Source organism: Eurytemora carolleeae, unplaced genomic scaffold, assembly GCF_000591075.1.
Source record: "Eurytemora carolleeae unplaced genomic scaffold, Eaff_2.0 scaffold22, whole genome shotgun sequence".
Classification (NCBI taxonomy): domain Eukaryota; kingdom Metazoa; phylum Arthropoda; class Copepoda; order Calanoida; family Temoridae; genus Eurytemora; species Eurytemora carolleeae.
The window spans coordinates 363,068-370,186 of record NW_019396028.1 but is presented as its reverse complement, the minus strand read 5'-3'; the positions used below and the strand labels follow the sequence as shown (position 1 = coordinate 370,186).

The window sequence follows — 7,119 nt, the reverse complement described above, 5'->3', positions numbered from 1 at the left end:
GTACGATGGTGGAAAGATAAATAGATGGCGGAAAGATAAATTATAGATGGTGGAAAGATAAATAGATGGTGGAAAGATAAATAGATGGTGGAAAGATAAATAGATGGCGGAAAGATGAATAGGTGGAAAGATAGATAGATGGTGGAAAGATAGATAGATGTTGAAAAGAAGGATAGATAGATGGTGGAAAGATCGATTAATGGTGGAAAGATAGATAGATTTTGGGAAGATAGATAGACGGTTTAAAGATAGATAGATGGTGGAAAGATAGATAGATGGTGGAACGCGAGTAAAAATTTTGTTAAATTATCTTTCTTAAATATATTTTGTCAATACTGAAGACTCATGAAACAATAAAGAACTTTCTTCACTTACTCATTCATTCATCATCCATCATACTGTATCATCTTTTAAACCTCTAGAATACTGCCTAATTCTTGTCCAATTCATTCATCGTATATCCTATAGCCTTTCAATCCAATATTCTCTCTATCCTCTAACCAGTACCCCATATCCTTTATCCGCCATCTTCCATACTATATCATATTATCTTCTATTCACTATATTCTGTACTGTATCCTTTTATATCTATCCACTATATATCCTCAATCCCCTATTTTTCAGGCCAGCATTCTCAATTCTCCATCCTATATCTATCCTCTATCTATACTCTATCTATCCTCTATCTATCCTCTATATATCCTCTATCTATTCTCTATCTATCCTCTATCCATCCTCTATCCATCCTCTATCTATCTTCTATCTATTCTCTATCTATCCTATATCTATCCTCTATTTTCTATTCTTTATTTTCTATCCTCTATTCACTATTAACTATCTTTTATCCTAAATTGCAATTCTCTTAACCGAATCCTCTATCCACTATCCTCAATCAAATATCCTGAATTCTCATTCCAGTATCCTGAATTCTCATTCCAGTATCCTGAATTCTCATTCCAGTATCCTGAATTCTCTATCCAGTATCCTGAATTCTCTATCCAGTATCATCTGTCCTCTATCCTCAATCCTCTATTCACTATACTCTATCCTCTATCCTCTATACTCTATACTCTATCCTCAATTCACTATCCTCTATCCTCAATCCACTATCCAGCATTCTTTATCCACTATCCAGCATTCTTTATCCACTATCCAGCATTCTTTACCCACTATCCAGCATTCTTTATCCACTTTCCACTATCCTCTGTTCACTTTCCACTATCCTATATCCACTTTCATCTATCCCTTATACTTAAACTGCATGTCTATCTGCTTTCTTCTATCCTCCATCATCTTATCCAGCATCCCCTATATACACATCCTCTATCCTCTATCTGCTGTCTTGTATCTTCCATCATCTTATCCAGCATCCCCTATATACACATCCTCTATCCTCTATCTGCTGTCTTCTATCTTCAATCATATATCCAGCATCCCATATATATACTATATCCTCAATCATCTATCTGCTGTCTTCTATCTTCAATCATATATCCAGCATCCCATATATATACTATATCCTCAATCATCTATCTGCTGTCTTCTATCTTCAATCATATATCCAGCATCCCATATATATACTATATCCTCAATCATCTATCTGCTGTCTTCTATCTTCAATCATATATCCAGCATCCCATATATATACTATATCCTCAATCATCTATCTGCTGTCTTCTATCTTCAATCATATATCCAGCATCCCATATATATACTATATCCTCAATCATCTATCTGCTGTCTTCTATCTTCAATCATATATCCAGCATCCCATATATATACTATATCCTCAATCATCTATCTGCTGTCTTCTATCTTCAATCATATATCCAGCATCCCATATATATACTATATCCTCAATCATCTATCTGCTGTCTTCTATCTTCAATCATATATCCAGCATCCCATATATATACTATATCCTCAATCATCTATCTGCTGTCTTCTATCTTCAATCATATATCCAGCATCCCATATATATACTATATCCTCAATCATCTATCTGCTGTCTTCTATCTTCAATCATATATCCAGCATCCCATATATATACTATATCCTCTATTCTGTATCCCCTAACCTCTTTCCTGTATATCCCATATCCTCTAACCACTATCTAGTATTTTGATTTAGTATCATTAGTCTCAGCACTCTGTCACAAATGCTTTTTCCATATCATTAATTTTATGCTTACACTTCAGGAGAGTGGGAAAGGTTTTTATCTCAGAAAAAGTTAGTGGGGTGTTTGGGGGAGGGGGGGTACAGTGAGTGAATTCAGAAGTCGGATTGGGGGGGGGGGGGGCGGTGTGAGAGAAACATGCAGCTTAGGAAATGGTCGTTCATATTATATTTTCAAATATATAGTGTTTTCAGGTCTTGATGGATTTTTCTTAAAGGAGCTGTAGACGTAATTTCAAGTGCCTCTCCTTTTATAAAGCAGCATATCCAATATACAATGGTACACTTGAAACCTTTGTCTAGAGTCAATTATGACGGAGGTTTCCTTATTTTCTAGCTTTAAGCTGAATGCTGCCGGTAACAATGTAAGGTCACATGCGGGGGAGGAGTGTACGAAGTGTACACTGTACACTGTACAATCTATACACAACAAAGACGATCTCAATTTATTTTTGATAAATCCTTGCATGCATTGTATATTAGTAGAAGATTAAAATAGTGTCTTCAAGTTACTTCCATAATATTACAATATCAGGTACTACCATGAAGAATTATCAATTGAAACAAATTATTTATTTTCAATGTTAAACAAAGAAAACGACTCGCGGAACTCTATCTTCAGCTAGAAAAATAATGATATCTCTGCCGTACTGGATCAGTAAAATGTTTAAAAAGGCAACGTTCGGCCATGTTACTCGTCTACAGTCCCTTAAATTGATTTAGTCATTATTAAGTCACTAATTGGGTCCAATTTTTTCAGTCTTGTGTATTCTTATCTCACATTTATCATATTCATGCTAAGTTTAAAGTTTGCTGTTGAAAATAAGAAAAATGTTATTTTGCTTATTTTCTTCCTGCAGCACATGCATTCTCTCGCTCTTTTGTACTCAAGGAGATACAAGCTTTAAATTAATCTTTCCGAACTCAAGCTTATTCTAAACTTTTCATAGAGGAGTTGAGTCTTTGTCACAAACCCTGATTTCCTAATCTTTGAATCTTTGTAATCCAATGTCGTAGACTTTAGATATTTCAAACTATGAATTCCGTTAGATCAAATAATCTAAGTCTAAAATATTCAAAATGTAAACCATCAGGTTGCAAAGATATAAGGATTAAAAATTTGAGTTTTGTGACAAAGACACATTTCTTTTGATTTTAAGTTTTTAATAACAGTTACCTATATCTCATGAGATAGATTAGACCTATTTAACAATTTCTGTTTGTTTACACATTTACTAATAAACAATTCCATCTAAACGTTTCCCATCCTTTGTAATTATCCTCCCTCCCTCACCGACCCTTCTTACCCCCCCCCCCCCCCCCCCCCCCCCCCCCCCCCCGCCCCTCAACCCTATACTCCTCCTTCCTACTCTATCCACCCAGTCTAACTCTCCACCCCATGCCATGTATGTAATTACAGGCATGAAAAAATATTCCAAATATATTTAATCATTTACATATTTCGATATTATATTTTGTTATCTTATACTTGTATCTTTATTGATTTTAAACTTTATTTCAAGTGGTTTATGTCCGACTCTCAACGATACTCTGAAAAGATTTTTCTGATCAGGAATCCATCATGTTCTATAAAAAATGATTATCTATCGGTTGTGGTTCCTCCACGAACCAAGATCTGCAGCACTTACACGAAAATCGAGCAGTATTTGGCCAAATACTCCTTTTAAACTTAAGCTAGAAAAAAGCACGTAGCATTTTTAAAATGTAAATGTAAAGTTTACAAAACAGAAATGTGAGTTGAAGATGTAAAACCAAAGCTCAGACTATTACAAAAAAAGAAATGTGAGTTGGAGATGTAAAACCAAAGCTCAGACTATTGCAAAAAAGAAATGTGAGTTGGATATGTAAAACCAAAGCTCAGACTGTTGCAAAAAAGAAATGTGAGTTGAATATGTAAAACCAAAGCTCAGACTGTTGCAAAACTTTAAAGTCGAGGCTTTCTTAAAATTTGATGAACAACTTTCAGAGTTGTCAAGATCTCAGTGATGCACTTCAGAAATTATGGAGGAAATTGTAAGAATTAAACACTTTTTAGGTTAAAAACCGACAATATCTTCCACAGTTCAGTATTGATTAGATAAAGGTTTAAAGGGTACCGTTGTGAATTGGACATGGCAATGGAAGACCACTTGAAATTTCAAAGTCTGTTCCTTTCAGTGAAGACATGTACAAACATATTTAAATTTGGCTCATTATATAGACTCATTATATAGACTTATTATATAGACTCATTATATAGACTCATTATATAGACTCATTATATAGACTCATTATATAGACTCATTATATAGACTCATTATATAGACTCATTATATAGACTTATTATATAGACTTATTATATAGACTTATTATATAGACTCATTATATAGACTTATTATATAGACTCATTATATAGACTCATAATATAGACTCATTATATAGACTCATTCTAGACTCATTATAAACAATTGATAAATTATTTCGTGCTGCCATTAAATAATATGATCATTTTGTAAATAATAATTTTTTTCAGCCGTAAACTAAGACTTGAAAAGTTAAAATTGTAAACCTTTTTCTAGGAGATCTTAAATGATTACGCTAAAATTGGTACTTTTTAGTTTATTGAAAATAAAATGAATAAAAAGGAACAGAAATCCCCTGTAAACACGTTTTGGTTTGACTCTCCTCCAAACTTCTGTCATAATTCCAACCCCCCATAATCATCAACAAAAAGTTGTAGAACTAAACCATCTCTTTTATCTTTTATTTAAATCATTCTTAAAATATGATGAAGCGAGAGTACATGAAAAAGAAAATGCACTAGACAACCAGATATCTTGTTAGCTAATGTTACATAATATTCGGTTACAAAATAAATGTGAAAACAGTAAACAACACCTTCACGGGTAAACTATACAATGTTTAGTTTGTAGTAAATCTGTTACTATTTTCTTAATGAATATTTTTATTTAATGTTAGCAAAGATTGGGTTTAAAAATGAAAACTACAACATGTAATTGTAAAAAGAAACTGAGATTAGCCACAAAAAAGAGAACACAACACGGGGGATAAAAGTCTATTTTCTTTTGTTATTTTTGTTTTCTCCTTTCTACTCTTTAGGAGAGAAAAGTTTCGTTTACCCTGTGATTTTTTCTCCTTTTTGTTAGATTTGTTTTGAGCAGTTTGAGTAGTTTTGAGTAAAAATATTTCTACAAAAGGATCAACTAAATTATTCTTTTATTCTTTTACAAAGCTCTTCATGTTCCTCAACAACTACTACTGTCTAACTCAGAACTTATTTTCTCTTTTGTATTTCTACTTGAGGAATGTTTCAGATTTTGAAAATTGATTGTTCTTAAAAAGTTCTTAATATTCGCAAAAGAACTGAACTCATCACAAATTCTAATTTTCAATTTTTTTATATCTTTTTAACCTGATTCGTCATGAATTATGTTAGATCAAATAGTTAAGGTTTGACATATCAAAGGTTTTCGCCAGAAGGTGCATGGTCAAGATATTATTAGAGATTTTAAAACTGGAGTTTGTATTTAGTTTCTTAATCAAAAATTTCTTTTTTGTTCATCGATTTAGAATAAAAGCAAAACAAAATATAATAAAAAAAACATGGTTTAAATTATTTTTATTTTACTTTATTTGCATTTGCATTTATAAAATAAAGAGTAAGCGGATTTGTTTATAAAATTCTGTTTATCCTGCCGTTTTTGTGGGAAAACAAACTCTAAATTACCTAGTTTGATATTTTACAGAACCCTAGCAATATTTATTTACATTATCATCGGAAAGTAACTTTTCTAGAATGGAGAGAGGAGGGGACGGGGAAGATGGATAAAATAATATTTTTCTAGATATGTACAAGATTATTCAAAGAAACTGATTACTTCTCTCTCATATTTTAAAATTCAATAACTTATATCTTTGCAACCTAATTTTGTACACCTTTGATATTTAAACTATAAAAACTGGTAGAGAAAACAGTAAAGTTTGGAATGTTTTTTACCATCAGGTTATAAAGGGTTAAATTAAAGGGGCTTATTTATTATCCAATCATAATGGAACTAATATCACAATATCTCCAGGAATAAGGACTACATGGTTAAAAATTCTTAGATTTGTTCAACCCTGCTCTGAATGACGGCTTTTTATCTCATAGGATTGGATTGTTTTATTGCTATAGAGAAAGAAGTTGATTTTACGATTTCTTAGCGCATTTTGTACTTTCTAACACTTTTACATTTTTTACATATTTATATTTTTCTTTCTTATACAGAGCATTATACAACAATACCCAGGTTCATTGACTATTTTAGCTCAAATATAAATTTGTTGAGCGATTTAATGTTTAATATATAAGTAAGGATAATTTGAAACTAGAAAATTCTCTTTTATGTTGAGTTCATGAATAATTATATAATTTGATAAAGTTTTTGAAACGAGAGAACCCAATTTAACAATATTTTAAGATGAAAATATCTGATTTCTAAATTTTTAAAATAGTCCTATAAATATAAATATAATAATAAATAATAATAAATATAAATAATATCAGTTCATTTTTACTTAAGTTATTGAAATCATTAAGAAATTAAATGTTGAAGAGATAACTATGTCATGAAATTCTGATCCTAATTGCTCAATTTATTTACTGGATTGCTTTTGATACCTAATAATGAATGTGTGTAGCTATTTATAATCATTTATAAGAGCAAAATTGTCCCAAGGCGAATATAATTAGATTCGTGTATTCAAGATAAAATAGTTTACCTGGAGTGATCCAAGAAACGTTTCTCTGGGTTTAGAGAAAGCCAGAAAAACTGATAACCATTATATAATATTGTTTTGGAGATTTTTAACTGAACTCTAAGGAACGGTTAGAGAGCTCGTTGGAAGGACGGAGAAAATTAGAGTGTTGTCTGTAACAAGGTT

General features: G+C 31.5%; 1 protein-coding gene across 1 annotated transcript in view; it reads right to left on the bottom strand.

Moving 5' to 3' along the window:
* LOC111694719 (cyclin-dependent kinase 14) overlaps nucleotides 1-7,119 on the bottom strand; it is a 41,310-nt gene extending 34,191 nt beyond the window's left edge. Inside the window, exon 1 of the mRNA XM_023463713.1 lies at nucleotides 6,958-7,119. The gene's annotated coding sequence lies outside the window, so the exon portion shown is untranslated. The remainder of the gene's footprint in view (nucleotides 1-6,957) is intronic.